The sequence below is a fragment of the Dendropsophus ebraccatus genome, chromosome 10 (assembly GCF_027789765.1).
Source record: "Dendropsophus ebraccatus isolate aDenEbr1 chromosome 10, aDenEbr1.pat, whole genome shotgun sequence".
Classification (NCBI taxonomy): Eukaryota; Metazoa; Chordata; class Amphibia; order Anura; family Hylidae; genus Dendropsophus; species Dendropsophus ebraccatus.
The window spans coordinates 243,181-265,565 of record NC_091463.1 but is presented as its reverse complement, the minus strand read 5'-3'; the positions used below and the strand labels follow the sequence as shown (position 1 = coordinate 265,565).

Sequence of the window (22,385 nt, the reverse complement as noted above, 5' to 3'; positions counted from 1 at the left end):
CACACCCCGGGGGTTATTATCACACTCCGGCTCCTCCATAACTGGCCGCTCACACCCCGGGCAGTTATTATCACACTCTGGCTCCTACATAACTGGCCGGTCACACCCCGGGGGTTATTATCACACTCCGGCTCCTCCATAACTGGCCGCTCACACCCCGGGGGGTTATTATCACACTCCTCCTCCTCCATAACTGGCCGCTCACACCCCGGGGAGTTATTATCACACTCCGGCTCCTCCATAACTGGCCGGTCACACCCCGGGGGTTATTATCACACTCCGGCTCCTACATAACTGGCCGCTCACACCCCCGGGGGTTATTATCACACTCCTCCTCCTCCATAACTGGCTGCTCACACCCCGGGGGGGCTATTATCACACTCCGGCTCCTCCATAACTGGCCGGTCACACCCCGGGGGGTTATTACCACACTCCGGCTCCTCCATAACTGGCCGCTCACACCCCGGGGGGGTTATTATCACACTCCGGCTCCTCCATAACTGGCCGGTCACACCCCCGGGGGTTATTATCACACTCCGGCTCCTCCATAACTGGCCGCTCACACCCCGGGGGGTTATTATCACACTCCTCCTCCTCCATAACTGGCCGCTCACACCCCCGGGGGGTTATTATCACATGCCGGCTCCTCCATAACTGGCCGCTCACACCCCGGGGAGTTATTATCACACTCCGGCTCCTCCATAACTGGCCGCTCACACCCCGGGGGGTTATTATCACATGCCGGCTCCTCCATAACTGGCCGCTCACACCCCGGGGAGTTATTATCACACTCCGGCTCATCCATAACTGGCCGCTCACACCCCGGGGGGTTATTATCACACTCCGGCTCCTCCATAACTGGCCGCTCACACCCCCGGGGGTTATTATCACACTCCGGCTCCTCCATAACTGGCCGGTCACACCCCGGGGGGTTATTATCACACTCCGGCTCCTCCATAACTGGCCGGTCACACTCCGGGGAGTTATTATCACACTCCGGCTCCTCCATAACTGGCCGGTCACACCCCGGGGAGTTATTATCACACTCCGGCTCCTCCATAACTGGCCGCTCACACCCCGGGCAGTTATTATCACACTCCGGCTCCTCCATAACTGGCCGCTCACACCCCGGGGGGGTTATTATCACACTCCGGCTCCTCCATAACTGGCCGCTCACACCCCGGGGGGTTATTATCACACTCCGGCTCCTCCATAACCGGCCGCTCACACCCCGGGGAGATATTATTACACTGCGGCTCCTCCATAACTGGCCGCTCACACCCCGGGGGGTTATTATCACACTCTGGCTCCTACATAACTGGCCGCTCACACCCCGGGGGGTTATTATCACACTCTGGCTCCTACATAACTGGCCGCTCACACCCCGGGGGTTATTATCACACTCCTCCTCCATAACTGGCCGCTCACACCCCGGGGGTTATTATCACACTCCGGCTCCTCCATAACTGGCCGGTCACACCCCCGGAGGTTATTATCACACTCCGGCTCCTACATAACTGGCCGCTCACACCCCCGGAGGTTATTATCACACTCCGGCTCCTACATAACTGGCCGCTCACACCCCGGGGGGTTATTATCACACTCCAGCATCTCCATAACTGGCCGCTCACACCCCGGGGAGTTATTATCACACTCCAGCTCCTACATAACTGGCCGCTCACACCCCGGGGGGTTATTATCACACTCCGGCTTCTCCATAACTGGCCGCTCACACCCCGGGGGTTATTATCACACTCCTCCTCCTCCATAACTGGCCGCTCACACCCCCGGGAGTTATTATCACACTCCAGCTCCTCCATAACTGGCCGCTCACACCCCGGGGGGTTATTATCACACTCCGGCTCCTCCATAACTGGCCGCTCACACCCCGGGGGGTTATTATCACACTCCGGCTCCTCCATAACTGGCCGCTCACACCCCGGGGGGTTATTATCACACTCCGGCTCCTCCATAACTGGCCGCTCACACCCCGGGGGGTTATTATCACACTCCGGCTCCTCCATAACTGGCCGCTCACACCCCGGGGGGTTATTATCACACTCCGGCTCCTCCATAACTGGCCGCTCACATCCCGGGGGGTTATTATCACACTCCGGCTCCTCCATAACTGGCCGCTCACACCCCCGGGGGTTATTATCACACTCCGGCTCCTCCATAACTGGCCGCTCACACCCCCGGGGGGTTATTATCACACTGCGGCTCCTCCATAACTGGCCGCTCACACCCCCGGGGGGGTTATTATCACACTCCGGCTCCTCCATAACTGGCCGCTCACACCCCGGGGAGTTATTATCACACTCCGGCTCCTCCATAACTGGCTGCTCACACCCCGGGGGTTATTATCACACTCCGGCTCCTCCATAACTGGCCGCTCACACCCCGGGGGGTTATTATCACACTCCGGCTCCTCCATAACTGGCCGCTCACACCCCGGGGGTTATTATCACACTCCGGCTCCTCCATAACTGGCCGCTCACACCCCGGGGGGTTATTATCACATGCCGGCTCCTCCATAACTGGCCGCTCACACCCCGGGGGGTTATTATCACACTCCGGCTCCTCCATAACTGCCCGCTCACACCCCGGGGGGTTATTATCACACTCCGGCTCCTCCATAACTGGCCGCTCACACCCCGGGGAGTTATTATCACACTCCTCCTCCTCCATAACTGGCCGCTCACACCCCGAGGGTTATTATCACACTCCGGCTCCTCCATAACTGGCCGGTCACACCCTGGGGAGTTATTATCACACTCCGGCTCCTCCATAACTGGCCGCTCACACCCCGGGGGGTTATTATCACACTCCAGCTCCTCCATAACTGGCCGCTCACACCCCGGGGAGTTATTATCACACTCCAGCTCCTCCATAACTGGCCGCTCACACCCCGGGGGGTTATTATCACACTCCTCCTCCTCCATAACTGGCCGCTCACACCCCGGGGGGTTATTATCACACTGCGGCTCCTCCATAACTGGCCGCTCACACCCCGGGGGTTATTATCACACTCCGGCTCCTCCATAACTGGCCGCTCACACCCCGGGGGTTATTATCACACTCCGGCTCCTCCATAACTGGCCGCTGACACCCCGGGGGTTATTATCACACTCCGGCTCCTCCATTACTGGCCACTCACACCCCGGGGGGTTATTATCACACTCCGGCTCCTCCATAACTGGCCGCTCACACCCCCGGGAGTTATTATCACACTCCGGCTCCTCCATAACTGGCCGCTCACACCCCCGGGAGTTATTATCACACTCCATCTCCTCCATAACTGGCCGCTCACACCCCGGGGGGTTATTATCACACTCCATCTCCTCCATAACTGGCCGCTCACACCCCGGGGGGGGGGGGGGGGGGGTATTATCACACTCCGGCTCCTCCATAACTGGTCGCTCACACCCTGGGGGGTTATTATCACACTCCTCCTCCTCCATAACTGGCCGCTCACACCCCGGGGATTTATTATCAAACTCCGGCTCCTCCATAACTGGCCGCTCACACCCCGGGGGGTTATTACCACACTCCGTCTCTTCCATAACTGGCCGCTCACACCCCCGGGGAGTTATTATCACACTCTGGCTCCTCCATAACTGGCCGCTCACACCCCGGGGAGTTATTATCACACTCCAGCTCCTCCATAACTGGCCGCTCACACTCCGGGGGTTATTATCACACTCCGGCTCCTCCATAACTGGCCGCTCACACCCCGGGGGGGTTATTATCACACCCCAGCTCCTCCATAACTGGCCGCTCACACCCCGGTGGGGTTATTATCACACTCCGGCTCCTCCATAACTGGCCGCTCACACCCCGGGGAGTTATTATCACACTCCGGCTCCTCCATACCTGGCCGCTCACACCCCGGGGAGTTATTATCACACTCCGGCTCCTCCATAACTGGCCGCTCACACCCCGGGGAGTTATTATCACACTCCGGCTCCTCCATAACTGGCCGCTCACACCCCGGGGGGTTATTATCACACTCCGGCTCCTCCATAACTGGCAGCTCACACCCCTGGGGTTATTATCACACTCCGGCTCCCCCATAACTGGCCGCTCACACCCCGGGGAGTTATTATCACACTGCGGCTCCTCCATAACTGGCCGCTCACACCCCGGGGAGTTATTATCACACTCCGGCTCCTCCATAACTGGCCGCTCACACCCCGGGGGGTTATTATCACACTCCGGCTCCTCCATAACCGGCCGCTCACACCCCGGGGGGTTATTATCACACTCCTCCTCCTCCATAACTGGCCGCTCACACCCCGGGGAGTTATTATCACACTCCAGCTCCTCCATAACTGGCCGCTCACACCCCGGGGAGTTATTATCACACTCCAGCTCCTCCATAACTGGCCGGTCACACCCCGGGGGGTTATTATCACACTCCTCCTCCTCCATAACTGGCCGCTCACACCCCCGGGGGGTTATTATCACACTCCAGCTCCTCCATAACTGGCCGCTCACACCCCGGGGGGGTTATTATCACACTCCGGCTCCTCCATAACTGGCCGCTCACACCCCGGGTGGTTATTATCACACTCCGGCATCTCCATAACTGGACGCTCACACCCCGGGAGTTATTATCACACTCCGGCTCCTCCATAACTGGCCGCTCACACCCGGGGGGGGGGGGGGGGGAAGTTATTATCACACTCCGGCTCCTCCATAACTGGCCGGTCACACCCCGGGGAGTTATTATCACACTCCGGCTCCTCCATACCTGGCTGCTCACACCCCGGGGGGTTATTATCACACTCTGGCTCCTCCATAACTGGCCGCTCACACCCCGGGGGGTTATTATCACACTGCGGCTCCTCCATAACTGGCCGCTCACACCCCGGGGGGTTATTATCACACTCCGGCTTCTCCATAACTGGCCGCTCACACCCCGGGGGGTTATTATCACACTGCGGCTCCTCCATAACTGGCCGCTCACACCCCGGGGGGTTATTATCACACTCCGGCTCCTCCATAACTGGCCGCTCACACCCCGGGGGGTTATTATCACACTGCGGCTCCTCCATAACTGGCCGCTCACACCCCGGGGGGTTATTATCACACTCCGGCTTCTCCATAACTGGCCGGTCACACCCCGGGGAGTTATTATCACACTCCGGCTCCTCCATAACTGGCCGGTCACACCCGGGGGGGGGGGAGTTATTATCACACTCCTCCTCCTCCATAACTGGCCGCTCACACCCCGGGGGGTTATTATCACACTCCGGCTCCTCCATAACTGGCCGCTCACACCCCGGGGGGTTATTATCACACTCCGGCTCCTCCATAACTGGCCGCTCACACCCCGGGGGGTTATTATCACACTCCGGCTCCTCCATAACTGGCCGCTCACACCCCGGGGAGTTATTATCACACTCCGGCTCCTCCATAACTGGCCGCTCACACCCCGGGGGTTATTATCACACTCCAGCTCCCCCATAACTGGCCGCTCACACCCCGGGGGGTTATTATCACACTCCGTCTCCTCCATAACTGGCCGGTCACACCCCGGGGGGTTATTATCACACTCCGGCTCCTCCATAACTGGCCGCTCACACCCCCGGGGGTTATTATCACACTCCGGCTCCTCCATAACTGGCCGCTCACACCCCGGGGGTTATTATCCTACTCCGGCTCCTCCATAACTGGCCGCTCACACCCCCGGGGGTTATTATCACACTCCGGCTCCTCCATAACTGGCCGCTCACACCCGGGGGGGGGGGGGGGGGGGGGAAGTTATTATCACACTCCGGCTCCTCCATAACTGGCCGCTCACACCCCGGGGGTTATTATCACACTCCGGCTCCCCCATAACTGGCCGCTCACACCCCGGGGGGTTATTATCACACTCCGGCTCCTCCATAACTGGCCGGTCACACCCCGGGGGGTTATTATCACACTGCGGCTCCTCCATAACTGGCCGCTCACACCCCGGGGGGTTATTATCACACTCCGGCTCCTCCATAACTGGCCGCTCACACCCCCGGAGGTTATTATCACACTCTGGCTCCTACATAACTGGCCAGTGGCCGGTGATATAAAGGATGTCCCGCCGCACTCACCGATTGGCTGAGCAGGAATTTTTGAGTAGAGCCGTGACATCACAGGATTGGGAGCACGGGTAAAAAGGAAATCTTTATTATGATCCCAACCCCCTGCCACCCCCTGAATTTTTCATTGATGCCCAGATTACCCATTTAATTTCTGCCTCTCTAACGCACACTGCCAGATATAGAGCTAGATACAGCCTGTACAGCTATAGAGCTAAATATAGCCTATACAGCTACAGTAGATACAGCCATAGCCATATTCGGCCTATACAGCTAGATACAGCTCGTACAGCGCTAGATACAGCCCGTATAGCCATATACTGCCCGTACAGCTAGATCCAATGCTAGATACAGCCCATACAGTGAGATACAGTCTGTACAGCCAAATACAGTGCTAACTACAGCCCATGCAGCCAAATACAGTGCTAGATACAGCCAGATATGGCCCGTACAGCTAAATACAGCCAGATACAGTGCTAGAATCAGTTAGCATAGCTGGACACAATTACCATGTATATCAGTAACTGTATTACAGCTGAATAAGGTGAATTAGCTAAAGGCAGATGTAGCTAGAAAGTGTTGGTATATAGATGGATACAGTAGGAGACAAATCATCTATCTGGATTAAGGTGATCTAGCTGGTTAAAGTCTGTACACAGTAATATGGCTAGTTGCAGTCAGAAACAAGTACAGATGGATACAGGTAATATGGCTGGTTACAGTCGGCACAGATGGATACAGGTAATATGGCTGGATACAGTCGGCACAGCAGAATACAGGTAATATGGCTGGTTACAGTCGGCACAGCTGGATACAGGTAATATGGCTGGATACAGTCGGCACAGCAGAATACAGGTAATATGGCTGGTTACAGTCGACACAGATGGATACAGGTAATATGGCTGGTTACAGTCGGCACAGATGGATACAGGTAATATGGCTGGTTACAGTAGGTATACATAGATACAAAAGTATACAGGTGATATGGCTGGTTACAGTAGGTATACATGGATACAAAAGGATACAGGTGATATGGCTGGTTAGAGTCTCCACAGAAGGATACAGGTAATATGGCTGGTTACAGTCAGCACAGATGGATACAGGTAATATGGCTGGTTACAGTCAGCACAGCAGGATACAGGTAATATGGCTGGTTACAGTCAGCACAGCAGGATACAGGTAATATGGCTGGTTACAGTCGGCACAGCAGGATACAGGTAATATGGCTGGTTACAGTCGGCACAGCAGGATACAGGTAATATGGCTGGTTACAGTCGGCACAGCAGGATACAGGTAATATGGCTGGTTACAGTCAGCACAGCAGGATACAGGTAATATGGCTGGTTACAGTCGACACAGATGGATACAGCAGAATACAGGTAATATGGCTGGTTACAGTCAGCACAGATGGATACAGGTAATATGGCTGGTTACAGTCGGCACAGATGGATACAGGTAATATGGCTGGTTACAGTCAGCACAGATGGATACAGGTAATATGGCTGGTTACAGTCGGCACAGATGGATACAGCAGAATACAGGTAATATGGCTGGTTAGTTGGTACAGATGGATACAGGTAATATGGCTAGTTACACTCGGTATAAAATTGATACATACATTTGCTATAGAAACAGAGGATTGTCGGCAGATAAAGGCCCCGTTCACACGTAGCAAAACTAGCGGAATTGTGCGAAGCGGAATGCAGTCAGCCTCTCTCTCAGAATTCTGCTAGTTTTGCTACGTGTGAATGTAGCCAAAGCCCCTGGGGATCCATCTAGTCAGCCATATTAATGTTTCCTTTATCATCATCTTAGGATAAGTGTGTGTACATCAGGCAGGTTTAAAGGCCTTTTATATGAGCCGATTATCGTGCAATAGACCACTAAATCGTTCAAACCACTCCATCCAACATCACGTTGCAGCACAGGAGTTGGCGGCTGCTTTCGTCCAGGTCTGGGAGAGAGACCATCAGCCACCTCATCAGGAGCATGCCCGGGCCTTGTAGGGAGGTCATACACCTCATCAGGAGCACGCCCGGGCCTTGTAGGGAGGTCATACAGACACCTCATCAGGAGCATGCCCGGGCCTTGTAGGGAGGTCATACAGCCACCTCATCAGGGGCATGCCCGGGCCTTGTAGGGAGGTCATACACCTCATCAGGAGCATGCCCGGGCCTTGTAGGGAGGTCATACAGACACCTCATCAGGAGCATGCCCGGGCCTTGTAGGGAGGTCATACACCTCATCAGGAGCATGCCCGGGCCTTGTAGGGAGGTCATACACCTCATCAGGAGCATGCCCGGGCCTTGTAGGGAGGTCATACAGACACCTCATCAGGGGCATGCCCGGGCCTTGTAGGGAGGTCATACACCTCATCAGGAGCATGCCCGGGCCTTGTAGGGAGGTCATACACCTCATCAGGAGCATGCCCGGGCCTTGTAGGGAGGTCATACAGACACCTCATCAGGAGCATGCCCGGGCCTTGTAGGGAGGTCATACAGACACCTCATCAGGAGCATGCCCGGGCCTTGTAGGGAGGTCATACAGCCACCTCATCAGGAGCATGCCCGGGCCTTGTAGGGAGGTCATACAGACACCTCATCAGGAGCATGCCCGGGCCTTGTAGGGAGGTCATACACCTCATCAGGAGCATGCCCGGGCCTTGTAGGGAGGTCATACACCCACCTCATCAGGAGCATGCCCGGGCCTTGTAGGGAGGTCATACAGACACCTCATCAGGAGCATGCCCGGGCCTTGTAGGGTGGTCATACAGACACCTCATCAGGAGCATGCCCGGGCCTTGTAGGGAGGTCATACACCTCATCAGGAGCATGCCCGGGCCTTGTAGGGAGGTCATACAGCCACCTCATCAGGAGCATGCCCGGGCCTTGTAGGGAGGTCATACACCTCATCAGGAGCATGCCCGGGCCTTGTAGGGAGGTCATACAGCCACCTCATCAGGAGCATGCCCGGGCCTTGTAGGGAGGTCATACACCTCATCAGGAGCATGCCCGGGCCTTGTAGGGAGGTCATACAGCCACCTCATCAGGAGCATGCCCGGGCCTTGTAGAGAGGTCACACACCTCATCAGGAGCATGCCCGGGCCTTGTAGGGAGGTCATACAGCCACCTCATCAGGAGCATGCCCGGGCCTTGTAGGGAGGTCATACAGACATCTCATCAGGAGCATGCCCGGGCCTTGTAGGGTGGTCATATACCTCATCAGGAGCATGCCCAGGCCTTGTAGGGAGGTCATACACCTCATCAGGAGCATGTCCGGGCCTTGTAGGGAGGTCATACACCTCATCAGGAGCATGCCCGGGCCTTGTAGGGAGGTCATACAGACAGCTCATCAGGAGCATGCCCGGGCCTTGTAGGGTGGTCATACACCTCATCAGGAGCATGCCCGGGCCTTGTAGGGAGTTCATACAGACACCTCATCAGGAGCATGCTTGGGCCTTGTAGGGAGGTCATACACCTCATCAGGAGCATGCCCGGGCCTTGTAGGGAGGTCATACAGACACCTCATCAGGAGCATGCCCGGGCCTTGTAGGGTGGTCATATACCTCATCAGGAGCATGCCCGGGCCTTGTAGGGTGGTCATACACCTCATCAGGAGCATGCCCGGGCCTTGTAGGGAGGTCATACAGACACCTCATCAGGAGCATGCCCGGGCCTTGTAGGGAGGTCATACAGACACCTCATCAGGAGCATGCCCGGGCCTTGTAGGGAGGTCATACAGACACCTCATCAGGAGCATGCTTGGGCCTTGTAGGGAGGTCATACAGACACCTCATCAGGAGCATGCCCGGGCCTTGTAGGGTGGTCATACACCTCATCAGGAGCATGCCCGGGCCTTGTAGGGAGGTCATACAGCCACCTCATCAGGAGCATGCCCGGGCCTTGTAGAGAGGTCACACACCTCATCAGGAGCATGCCCGGGCCTTGTAGGGAGGTCATACAGCCACCTCATCAGGAGCATGCCCGGGCCTTGTAGGGAGGTCATACAGACATCTCATCAGGAGCATGCCCGGGCCTTGTAGGGTGGTCATATACCTCATCAGGAGCATGCCCAGGCCTTGTAGGGAGGTCATACACCTCATCAGGAGCATGTCCGGGCCTTGTAGGGAGGTCATACACCTCATCAGGAGCATGCTTGGGCCTTGTAGGGAGGTCATACAGACAGCTCATCAGGAGCATGCCCGGGCCTTGTAGGGTGGTCATACACCTCATCAGGAGCATGCCCGGGCCTTGTAGGGAGTTCATACAGACACCTCATCAGGAGCATGCTTGGGCCTTGTAGGGAGGTCATACACCTCATCAGGAGCATGCCCGGGCCTTGTAGGGAGGTCATACAGACACCTCATCAGGAGCATGCCCGGGCCTTGTAGGGTGGTCATATACCTCATCAGGAGCATGCCCGGGCCTTGTAGGGTGGTCATACACCTCATCAGGAGCATGCCCGGGCCTTGTAGGGAGGTCATACAGACACCTCATCAGGAGCATGCCCGGGCCTTGTAGGGAGGTCATACAGACACCTCATCAGGAGCATGCCCGGGCCTTGTAGGGAGGTCATACAGACACCTCATCAGGAGCATGCCCGGGCCTTGTAGGGAGGTCATACAGACACCTCATCAGGAGCATGCTTGGGCCTTGTAGGGAGGTCATACAGACACCTCATCAGGAGCATGCCCGGGCCTTGTAGGGTGGTCATACACCTCATCAGGAGCATGCTTGGGCCTTGTAGGGAGGTCATACAGACACCTCATCAGCAGCATGCCCAGGCCTTGTAGGGGGATCATACAGACACCTCATCAGGAGCATGCCCGGGCCTTGTAGGGAGGTCATACAGACACCTCATCAGGAGCATGCCCGGGCCTTGTAGGGAGGTCATACACCTCATCAGGAGCATGCCCGGTCCTTGTAGGGTGGTCATACACCTCATCAGGAGCATGCCTGGGCCTTGTAGGGAGGTCATACAGACACCTCATCAGGAGCATGCCCAGGCCTTGTAGGGAGGTCATACAGACACCTCATCAGGAGCATGCCCGGGCCTTGTAGGGAGGTCATACAGACACCTCATCAGGAGCATGCCCGGGCCTTGTAGGAAGGTCATACACCTCATCCGGAGCATGCCCGGGCCTTGTAGGGAGGTCATACAGACATCTCATCAGGAGCATGCCCGGGCCTTGTAGGGAGGTCATACACCTCATCAGGAGCATGCCTGGGCCTTGTAGAGAGGTCATACACCTCATACACCTCATTAGGAGCATGCCCGGGCCTTGTAGGGAGGTCATACACCTCATCCGGAGCATGCCCGGGCCTTGTAGGGAGGTCATACAGACATCTCATCAGGAGCATGCCCGGGCCTTGTAGGGAGGTCATACAGACACGTGGAGGGTGCACACAGTACATATATTATATATTTCTATAAAAGGACATGGCCTGGAGGATGTTACCACTGTAATTCTGTGTGTGACGCCACCTCCAGGCCACCATTGGGTAATACATGGGATTCCCTGTAAAGATGTGTGGGGGACATTAATGTCAGCACATTCTCCTATATACAGAACAAAGCATCACTGAGAAGATGTCATTCCCTCACATCTAGGAGGGATATAGAGATATATATATATTAGTGATACACTGAAATATCGATACTACTATCGATATTTCAGGCAGAAAAATGGTTCAGTACCAGGATTAGCGCAGCTTAACATGAAGTATTGTGCAGAGTACACGGCCGGTGGCTATCTGTGCGCCCCCTACCCCCTGGTGCCCCCTCCTCCACCCGCGCACTGTCAGCTCCTGACGACGCCAAATTCAAATAGCCAGCACATAGCGATCGCTTGTGTTAGGTGTGACAGCGGCATGTACAAACAGCCGACAGCGGCATTTAACCCCTCCCAAGCCGCTCCATATGCAGCAGGAGTCTGATGCACATGGAGCGGCCCCCACTGCTAATGACTGTGGCCCACGATCCCGCGATCGGCAGTCATTTAACCATTCCCAGTCTCCCCACCCCGGGACCAGTCGGTGCAGCTTGGTCCCCCGCACCCGCCAGTTCACCACCTTCCAGGACCCACCGATACAGCAGGGTTCCCTGCACACTCCAGCTCTCCCACCACCACAGGACCTGCCGCTGCAGTGGGGTCCCTCCACAATCCTGTCATCCCCCACAAGGTAGAATGCTGGGGGTTGCAGTTGTGCATTAGCAGTCTCCTTGTGCACTACAACCTCCAGCATACCTTCTTGTGGGGATTTTCAGTACACAAGGAGGTATGCTGGGGGTTTTAGTGCATAAGAAGGTATGCTGGGAATTGTTTTGTCATGAGGCTGCTTTTGCCAAACTGCAACCCCCAGCATACCTTCTTGTGCACTACAACCCCCAGCATACCTCCTTGTGCACTACAACTTTCAGCATACCTTCTTGTGCACTATAACTTCCCACAAGAGGATATGCTGGGAGTTGTAGTGCATAGGGAGGTATGCTGCGAGGTAGAGGGGAAATAAAAAAAAAAAAGTTTAAAAAAAAATAAAAAAAATAAAGGTTCTTATAATCCCCCTTTTCCCTTTTTACAGGGAAAAAAAGAAAAAAAAAGTAAGATCCATGTATTTGGGATCCATTGCACGCATCAGAACTATAAAATGTAACAAAGTGAAATAAAAGATGTTGTACATGGGGGCATCATATCCGCAGTCTGGGCGGGGGGGAAATTACATATGTATTTTTCCGTGTCTTTTTCAAACTTTATTTAGTATCGAATTAGTATAGAGTATCGAAATAAGAAAACTGATATCGGTATCGAACTTAAAATTCTGGTATTGTGACATTATATTATATATATACACACACACACACACACACACACACACATATATATAGGTCATACTACAAGGCATGATTTGCCATATTACACCACCAGCCTGTGATGGGTCCACACTAGCTTCCCCCCCCCTTCGCTGCCTTTGATGGGTCCACACTAGCTTCCCCCCCCTTCGCTGCCTTTGATGGGTCCGCACTAGCTTCCCCCCCCCTTCGCTGCCTTTGATGGGTCCGCACTAGCTTCCCCCCCGTTCCCCATTCGCTGCCTTTGAAGGGTCCGCACTAGCTTCCCCCCCGTTCCCCATTCGCTGCCTTTGATGGGTCCGCACTAGCTTCCCCCCCCCCCCCCGTTTCCCATTCGCTGCCTGTGATGGGTCCGCACTAGCTTCCCCCCGTTCCCCATTCGCTGCCTGTGATGGGTCCGCACTGGCTTCCCCCCGTTCCCCATTCACTGCCTGTGATGGGTCTGCACTAGCTTCCCCCCGTTCCCCCTTCGCTGCCTGTGATATGTCCGCACTAGCTTCCCCCCGTTCCCCCTTCGCTGCCTGTGATATGTCCGCACTAGCTTCCCCCCGTTCCCCATTCGCTGCCTGTGATATGTCCGCACTAGCTTCCCCCCCGTTCCCCCTTCGCTGCCTGTGATATGTCCGCACTAGCTTCCCCCCCGTTCCCCCTTCGCTGCCTGTGATATGTCCGCACTAGCTTCCCCCCCTTCCCCCTTCGCTGCCTGTGATATGTCCGCACTAGCTTCCCCCCGTTCCCCCTTCGCTGCCTGTGATATGTCCGCACTAGCTTCCCCCCCGTTCCCCATTCGCTGCCTGTGATATGTCCGCACTAGCTTTCCCCCCGTTCCCCATTCGCTGCCTGTGATATTACGTAGAGCGAGCAGGAAGCAGCGGAGGGGGCTGCTTGAACCATCTTTATTTGGGCTGCCCAGTATAGCCGGGGGGGGGTCTGCCACCACCAATCCTATTACATGCAGCGACACGGCTGACATGATCTCACTTTTCCTGTTAAAAAACCAGGATCAGCCAACACAGTGCACGGCCGCTGATCACGGCCTTTCAACATGCTCCATTACAGTAAGTGATTCAGCCTGAATGGCCGAATCGTTTCATATAAATAGGCCTAGTGTCATAGGAATCAATGAGATTAGTCTGACATGATCGGCCCGCAGTAACGTCATGCTGGGTTGGATCCATCAGGTTGTTGTTTCATAGGTGATCCATTGTCTTCTTTTTTAAGAAGAGTTTCATTCATTCAGGTAACTGGGGTGTAGTCCCCGGCCTCTACTACAGATGTCAGGTAACTGGGGTGTAGTCCCCGGCCTCTACTACAGATGTCAGGTAACTGGGGTGTAGTCCCCGGCCTCTACTACAGATGTCAGGTAACTGGGGTGTAGTCCCCGGCCTCTACTCCAGATGTCAGGTAACTGGGGTGTAGTCCCCGGCCTCTACTCCAGATGTCAGGTAACTGGGGTGTAGTCCCCGGCCTCTACTCCAGATGTCAGGTAACTGGGGTGTAGTCCCCGGCCTCTACTCCAGATGTCAGGTAACTGGGGTGTAGTCCCCGGCCTCTACTCCAGATGTCAGGTAACTGGGGTGTAGTCCCCGGCCTCTACTACAGATGTCAGGTAACTGGGGTGTAGTCCCCGGCCTCTACTCCAGATGTCAGGTAACGGGGGTGTAGTCCTCAGCCTCTACTCCAGATGTCAGGTAACTGGGGTGTAGCCTCTACTCCAGATGTCAGGTAACTGGGGTGTAGTCCCCGGCCTCTACTCCAGATGTCAGGTAACTGGGGTGTAGCCTCTACTCCAGATGTCAGGTAACTGGGGTGTAGTCCCCGGCCTCTACTCCAGATGTCAGGTAACTGGGGTGTAGTCCCCGGCCTCTACTACAGATGTCAGGTAACTGGGGTGTAGCCTCTACTACAGATGTCAGGTAACTGGGGGTGTAGTCCCCGGCCTCTACTACAGATGTCAGGTAACTGGGGTGTAGTCCCCGGCCTCTACTACAGATGTCAGGTAACTGGGGTGTAGCCTCTACTACAGATGTCAGGTAACTGGGGTGTAGTCCCCGACCTCTACTCCAGATGTCAGGTAACTGGGGTGTAGTCCCCGACCTCTACTCCAGATGTCAGGTAACTGGGGTGTAGTCCCCGGCCTCTACTCCAGATGTCAGGTAACTGCGGTGTAGTCCCCGGCCTCTACTACAGATGTCAGGTAACTGCGGTGTAGTCCCCGGCCTCTACTACAGATGTCAGGTAACTGGGGTGTAGTCCCCGGCCTCTACTACAGATGTCAGGTAACTGCGGTGTAGTTACTGGGCTCTTCTCGTGGATGGGTATAACATTGGCCGTTCTCCAATAATCAGGAACATCTCCTGTTCGGAGAGATTGGTTATACATCTCCGTCAGGGGATCAGCAATCACTGATCAGAGTTCTTTAAGATTCCTGGGGTGGACACCATCTGGACGCACTGACTTATTCAACTTTAACCCCCTTAAGGATGGAGCCAGTTTTAGTCTTGCAGTTTTTCCTCCTCCTCGTGTATAAGGCCATAGCGTGTGCAGTTTTTCCTCCTCCTCGTGTGTAAGAGGCCGTAGCGCGTGCAGTTTTTCCTCCTCCTCGTGTATAAGAGGCCATAGCCCATGCAGTTTTTCCTCCTCCTTGTGTGTATGAGACCGTAGCGCGTGCAGTTTTTCCTCCTCGTGTATGAGGCCGTAGTGCGTGGTTTTTCCTCCTCCTGTATAAGAGACCGTAGTGCGTGGTTTTTCCTCCTCCTGTATAAGAGGCCGTAGTGCAGGCAGTTTTTCCTCCTCGTGCATGAGGCCGTAGTGCGTGGTTTTTCCTCCTCCTGTATAAGAGGCCGTAGTGCGGGCAGTTTTTCCTCCTCCTCGTGTATGAGGCCGTAGTGCGTGGTTTTTCCTCCTCGTGTATATGAGACCGTAGTGCGTGGTTTTTCCTCCTCCTCGTGTATGAGGCCGCAGTGCGTGGTTTTTCCTCCTCCTCGTGTATGAGGCTGTAGTGCGGGCAGTTTTTCCTCCTCGTGTATGAGGCCGTAGTGCGTGGTTTTTCCTCCTCGTGTATGAGGCCGTAGTGCATGGTTTTTCCTCCTCGTGTATGAGGCCGTAGTGCGTGGTTTTTCCTCCTCGTGTATATGAGGCCGTAGTGCGTGGTTTTTCCTCCTCGTGTATGAGGCCGTAGTGCATGGTTTTTCCTCCTCGTGTATGAGGCCGTAGTGCGTGGTTTTTCCTCCTCCTCGTGTATAAGAGGCCGTAGTGCGTGGTTTTTCCTCCTCGTGTATGAGGCCGTAGTGCATGGTTTTTCCTCCTCGTGTATGAGGCCGTAGTGCGTGGTTTTTCCTCCTCCTCGTGTATAAGAGGCCGCAGTGCGGGCAGTTTTTCCTCCTCGTGTATGAGGCTGTAGTGCGTGGTTTTTCCTCGTGTATGAGGCTGTAGTGCGTGGTTTTTCCTCGTGTATAAGAGGCCGTAGTGCGTGGTTTTTCCTCCTCGTGTATAAGAGGCTGTAGTGCGTGGTTTTTCCTCCTCGTGTATAAGAGGCCGCAGTGCGGGCAGTTTTTCCTCCTCGTGTATGAGGCTGTAGTGCGTGCAGTTTTTCCTCCTCGTGTATGAGGCTGTAGTGCGTGGTTTTTCCTCGTGTAGGAGGCTGTAGTGCGTGGTTTTTCCTCGTGTATGAGGCTGTAGTGCGTGGTTTTTCCTCGTGTATAAGAGGCTGTAGTGCGTGGTTTTTCCTCCTCCTGTATAAGAGGCCGTAGTGCGTGGTTTTTCCTCGTGTATAAGAGGCCGTAGTGCGTGGTTTTTCCTCCTCGTGTATAAGAGACCGTAGTGCGTGGTTTTTCCTCCTCCTCGTGTATAAGAGGCCGTAGTGCGTGGTTTTTCCTCCTCGTGTATAAGAGACCGTAGTGCGTGGTTTTTCCTCCTCGTGTGTATAAGAGGCCGTAGTGCGTGGTTTTTCCTCCTCCTCGTGTATGAGGCCGTAGTGCGTGGTTTTTCCTCCTCGTGTATGAGGCCATAGTGCATGTTTTTTCCTCCTCCTCGTGTGTATGAGACCGTAGTGCGGGCAGTTTTACCTCCTCGTGTATGAGGCCGTAGTGCGTGTTTTTTCCTCCTCCTCGTGTGTATGAGACCGTAGTGCGGGCAGTTTTTCCTCCTCGTGTATGAGGCCGTAGTGCATGGTTTTTCCTCCTCGTGTATATGAGGCCATAGTGCGTGTTTTTTCCTCCTCCTCGTGTGTATGAGACCGTAGTGCGGGCAGTTTTTCCTCCTCGTGTATGAGGCCATAGTGCGTGGTTTTTCCTCCTGTATAAGAGGCTGTAGTGCGTGGTGTTTCCTAGTGTATGAGGCTGTAGTGCGTGGTGTTTCCTAGTGTATGAGGCTGTAGTGCGTGGTTTTTCCTCGTGTATGAGGCTGTAGTGCGTGGTTTTTCCTCGTGTATGAGGCCGTAGTGCGTGGTTTTTCCTCCTCCTGTATAAAAGGCTGTAGCGCGTGCAGTTTTTCCTCCTCGTGTATGAGGCTGTAGTGCGTGGTTTTTCCACGTGTATAAGAGGCCGTAGTGCGTGGTTTTTCCTCCTCGTGTATAAGAGGCCGTAGTGCGTGGTTTTTCCTCCTCCTCGTGTATAAGAGGCCGTAGTGCATGGTTTTTCCTCCTCCTCGTGTATAAGAGGCCGTAGTGCGTGTTTTTTCCTCCTCCTCCTCCTCGTGTGTATGAGACCGTAGTGCGGGCAGTTTTTCCTCCTCCTCCTCGTGTATAAGAGGCCGTAGTGCGTGGTTTTTCCTCCTCGTGTATGAGACCGTAGTGCGGGCAGTTTTTCCTCCTCGTGTATGAGGCCGTAGTGCGTGGTTTTTCCTCCTCGTGTATGAGGCCGTAGTGCGTGGTTTTTCCTCCTCGTGTATGAGGCCATAGTGCGTGTTTTTTCCTCCTCCTCGTGTGTATGAGACCGTAGTGCGGGCAGTTTTTCCTCCTCGTGTATGAGGCCGTAGTGCGTGGTTTTTCCTCATGTATAAGAGGCCGTAGTGCGTGGTTTTTCCTTCTACTCGTGTATAAGGCCATAGCGCGTGCAGCTTTTCCTTCTCCTCATGTGTAAGAGGCCGTAGTGCCATCACGGAATGTGCCTCTCGCGTCTCCGCCCCTGTGTTACACTCCATTCTATGTATGGGCGGATAGCGACAGGTGATGGCGGTATACAGGGCTATATAGAGGTGACGGCAGTATATGGAGAAATAGAGGTGACTGCAGTATACAGACATGACAGCGGTATACAGCGGAATAAAGAGGTGACGGGTATACGGAGATAACGGCGGTATACAGGGGTATATAGAGGAGACAGCAGTATATAGGGATAAATAGAGATAACCGGGGTATAGAGCTATACAGAGATGACGGCGGTATATAGAGGTGCCCGCGGTATACAGAGATGACGGCGGTATACAGGGGTATACAGAGATGACACCGGTATATAGAGATGCCTGCGGTATGCAGGGGTATACAGAGGTGACGGCGGTATGCAGGGGTATACAGAGGTGACGGCGGTATGCAGGGGTGACGGCTGTATGCAGGGGTATAGAGGTGACGGCTGTATGCAGGGGTATACAAAGATGACGGCTGTATGCAGGGGTATACAGAGATGACGGCTGTATGCAGGGGTATACAGAGATGACGGCTGTATGCAGGGGTATACAGAGATGACGGCTGTATACAGGGGTATACAAAGATGACGGCTGTATGCAGGGGTATACAGAGATGACGGCTGTATGCAGGGGTATACAGAGATGACGGCTGTATACAGGGGTATATAGAGATGACGGCTGTATACAGAGATGACGGCTGTATAAAGGGGTATACAGAGATGACGGCTGTATACAGGGGTATAGAGATGACGGCGGTACACAGGGGTATACAGAGATGACGGCTGTATACAGGGGTATAGAGATGACGGCGGTACACAGGGGTATACAGAGATGACGGCTGTATACAGGGGTATACAGAGATGACAGCTGTACACAGGGGTATACAGAGATGACGGCTGTATACAGGGGTATACAGAGGTGACGGCGGTATACAGGGGTATACAGAGGTGACAACGGTATGCAGGGGTATAGAGATGACGGCTGTATACAGGGGTATACAGAGATGACGGCTGTATACAGGGGTATACAGAGATGACGGCTGTATACAGGGGTATATAGAGATGACGGCTGTATACAGAGATGACGGCTGTATACAGGGGTATACAGAGATGACGGCTGTATACAGGGGTATAGAGATGACGGCGGTACACAGGGGTATACAGAGATGACGGCTGTATACAGGGGTATAGAGATGACGGCGGTACACAGGGGTATACAGAGATGACGGCTGTATACAGGGGTATAGAGATGACGGCGGTACACAGGGGTATACAGAGATGACGGCTGTATACAGGGGTATACAGAGATGACAGCTGTACACAGGGGTATACAGAGATGACGGCTGTATACAGGGGTATAGAGATGACGGCGGTACACAGGGGTATACAGAGATGACGGCTGTATACAGGGGTATACAGAGATGACGGCTGTACACAGGGGTATACAGAGATGACGGCTGTATACAGGGGTATACAGAGGTGACGGCGGTATACAGGGGTATAGAGATGACGGCTGTATACAGGGGTATACAGAGGTGACAACGGTATGCAGGGGTATAGAGATGACGGCTGTATACAGGGGTATACAGAGATGACGGCTGTATACAGGGGTATACAGAGATGACGGCTGTATACAGGGGTATAGATATGACGGCGGTATACAGAGATGACGGCGGTACACAGGGGTATACAGCGGTGCCAGCGGTATATAGAGATGACGTCGGTATACAGAGATGACGGCGGAATACAAAGGTATATAGAGATGACGTCGGTATACAGGGGTATACAGAGATGACGGCGGTATAGGGGGAGGACGCGGCTGCGGCGGCGGTGGGGGAGGGGTCCGGGCGCCCGCCATCACTCACCCGGTGCCGGCCCCGCTCGCGCTCCTCGCTCTCCTCACATCCCGGCTGTGTCCGCACACTGACTGGAAGCAGGAGGCGGGATATGGTGGAGGGGGCGGAGTATACAGCAGACCCCGCCCACCCAACTGCTCATTGTGCGGGATCAGCGCCGCCGTGTGAAAAAAATCAGGGAGGCGTGACGTCACTGACAGCGGTATATACCATCACAGGAGATGAGGGGGGTATGATATGACAGGAGGTAAGGGGGGGTATATGATAGGACAGGAGGTGAGGGGGGGTATATGATATGACAGGAGGTGAGGGGGGGGTATATGATATGACAGGAGGTGAGGGGGGGGGGGGTATATGATATGACAGGAGGTGAGGGGGGGTATATGATATGACAGGAGGTGGGGGGGGGTATATGATATGACAGGAGGTGAGGGGGGGGGTATATGATATGACAGGAGGTGAGGGGGGGTATATGATATGACAGGAGGTGAGGGGGGGTATATGATATGACAGGAGGTGAGGTGAGGGGGGGGTATATGATATGACAGGAGGTGAGGGGGGGGTATATGATATGACAGGAGGTGAGGGGGGGTATATGATATGACAGGAGGTGAGGGGGGGTATATGATATGACAGGAGGTGAGGGGGGGGGGTATATGATATGACAGGAGGTGAGGGGGGGGGTATATGATATGACAGGAGGTGAGGGGGGGTATATGATATGACAGGAGGTGAGGGGGGTATATGATATGACAGGAGGTGAGGGGGGTATATGATATGACAGGAGGTGAGGTGAGGGGGGGTATATGATATGACAGGAGGTGAGGTGAGGGGGGGAAGTATATGATATGACAGGAGGTGAGGGGGGGGTATATGATATGACAGGAGGTGAGGGGGGGGTATATGATATGACAGGAGGTGAGGGGGGGTATATGATATGACAGGAGGTGAGGGGGGGTATATGATATGACAGGAGGTGAGGGGGGGGTATATGATATGACAGGAGGTGAGGGGGGGGGTATATGATATGACAGGAGGTGAGGGGGGGTATATGATATGACAGGAGGTGAGGGGGGGGTATATGATATGACAGGAGGTGAAGGGGGGTATAAGATATGACAGGAGGTGAGGGGGGGTATATGATATGACAGGAGGTGAGGGGGGGTATATGATATGACAGGAGGTGATGTGAGGGGGGGTATATGATATGACAGGAGGTGAGGGGGGGGTATATGATATGACAGGAGGTGAGGGGGGGGTATATGATATGACAGGAGGTGAGGGGGGGTATATGATATGACAGGAGGTGAGGGGGGGTATATGATATGACAGGAGGTGAAGGGGGGTATAAGATATGACAGGAGGTGAGGGGGGGTATATGATATGACAGGAGGTGAGGGGGGGTATATGATATGACAGGAGGTGATGTGAGGGGGGGTATATGATATGACAGGAGGTGAGGGGGGGGTATATGATATGACAGGAGGTGAGGGGGGTATATGATATGACAGGAGGTGAGGTGAGGGGGGAGTATATGATATGACAGGAGGTGAGGGGGGGTATATGATATGACAGGAGGTGAGGGGGGGGGTATATGATATGACAGGAGGTGAGGTGAGGGGGGAGTATATGATGTGACAGGAGGTGAGGGGGGGTATATGATATGACAGGAGGTGAGGTGAGGGGGGAGTATATGATATGACAGGAGGTGAGGGGGGGTATATGATATGACAGGAGGTGAGGGGGGGTATATGATATGACAGGAGGTGAGGGGGGGGTATATGATATGACAGGAGGTGAGGGGGGTATATGATATGACAGGAGGTGAGGGGGGGTATATGATATGACAGGAGGTGAAGGGGGGTATAAGATATGACAGGAGGTGAGGGGGGTATATGATATGACAGGAGGTGAGGGGGGGTATATGATATGACAGGAGGTGATGTGAGGGGGGGTATATGATATGACAGGAGGTGAGGGGGGGGTATATGATATGACAGGAGGTGAGGGGGGTATATGATATGACAGGAGGTGAGGTGAGGGGGGAGTATATGATATGACAGGAGGTGAGGGGGGGTATATGATATGACAGGAGGTGAGGGGGGGGGTATATGATATGACAGGAGGTGAGGGGGGAGTATATGATGTGACAGGAGGTGAGGGGGGGTATATGATATGACAGGAGGTGAGGTGAGGGGGGGGGTATATGATATGACAGGAGGTGAGGGGGGGTATATGATATGACAGGAGGTGAGGGGGGGTATATGATATGACAGGAGGTGAGGGGGGGGGTATAAGATATGACAGGAGGTGAGGGGGGGGTATATGATATGACAGGAGGTGAGGGGGGGGTATATGATATGACAGGAGGTGAGGTGAGGGGGGAGTATATGATATGACAGGAGGTGAGGGGGGGTATATGATATGACAGGAGGTGAGGGGGGGGTATATGATATGACAGGAGGTGAGGGGGGGGT

At 54.5% G+C, this 22,385-nt stretch overlaps 1 protein-coding gene across 1 annotated transcript in view; it reads right to left on the bottom strand.

The window, feature by feature from the left end:
* The window catches only part of DAB2IP (DAB2 interacting protein), a 215,140-nt gene extending 195,123 nt beyond the window's left edge, over window positions 1-20,017 (bottom strand). The window contains 1 exon segment of the mRNA XM_069986386.1: window positions 19,918-20,017. The gene's annotated coding sequence lies outside the window, so the exon portion shown is untranslated.
* Between the last annotated feature and the right edge of the window lie 2,368 nt (window positions 20,018-22,385).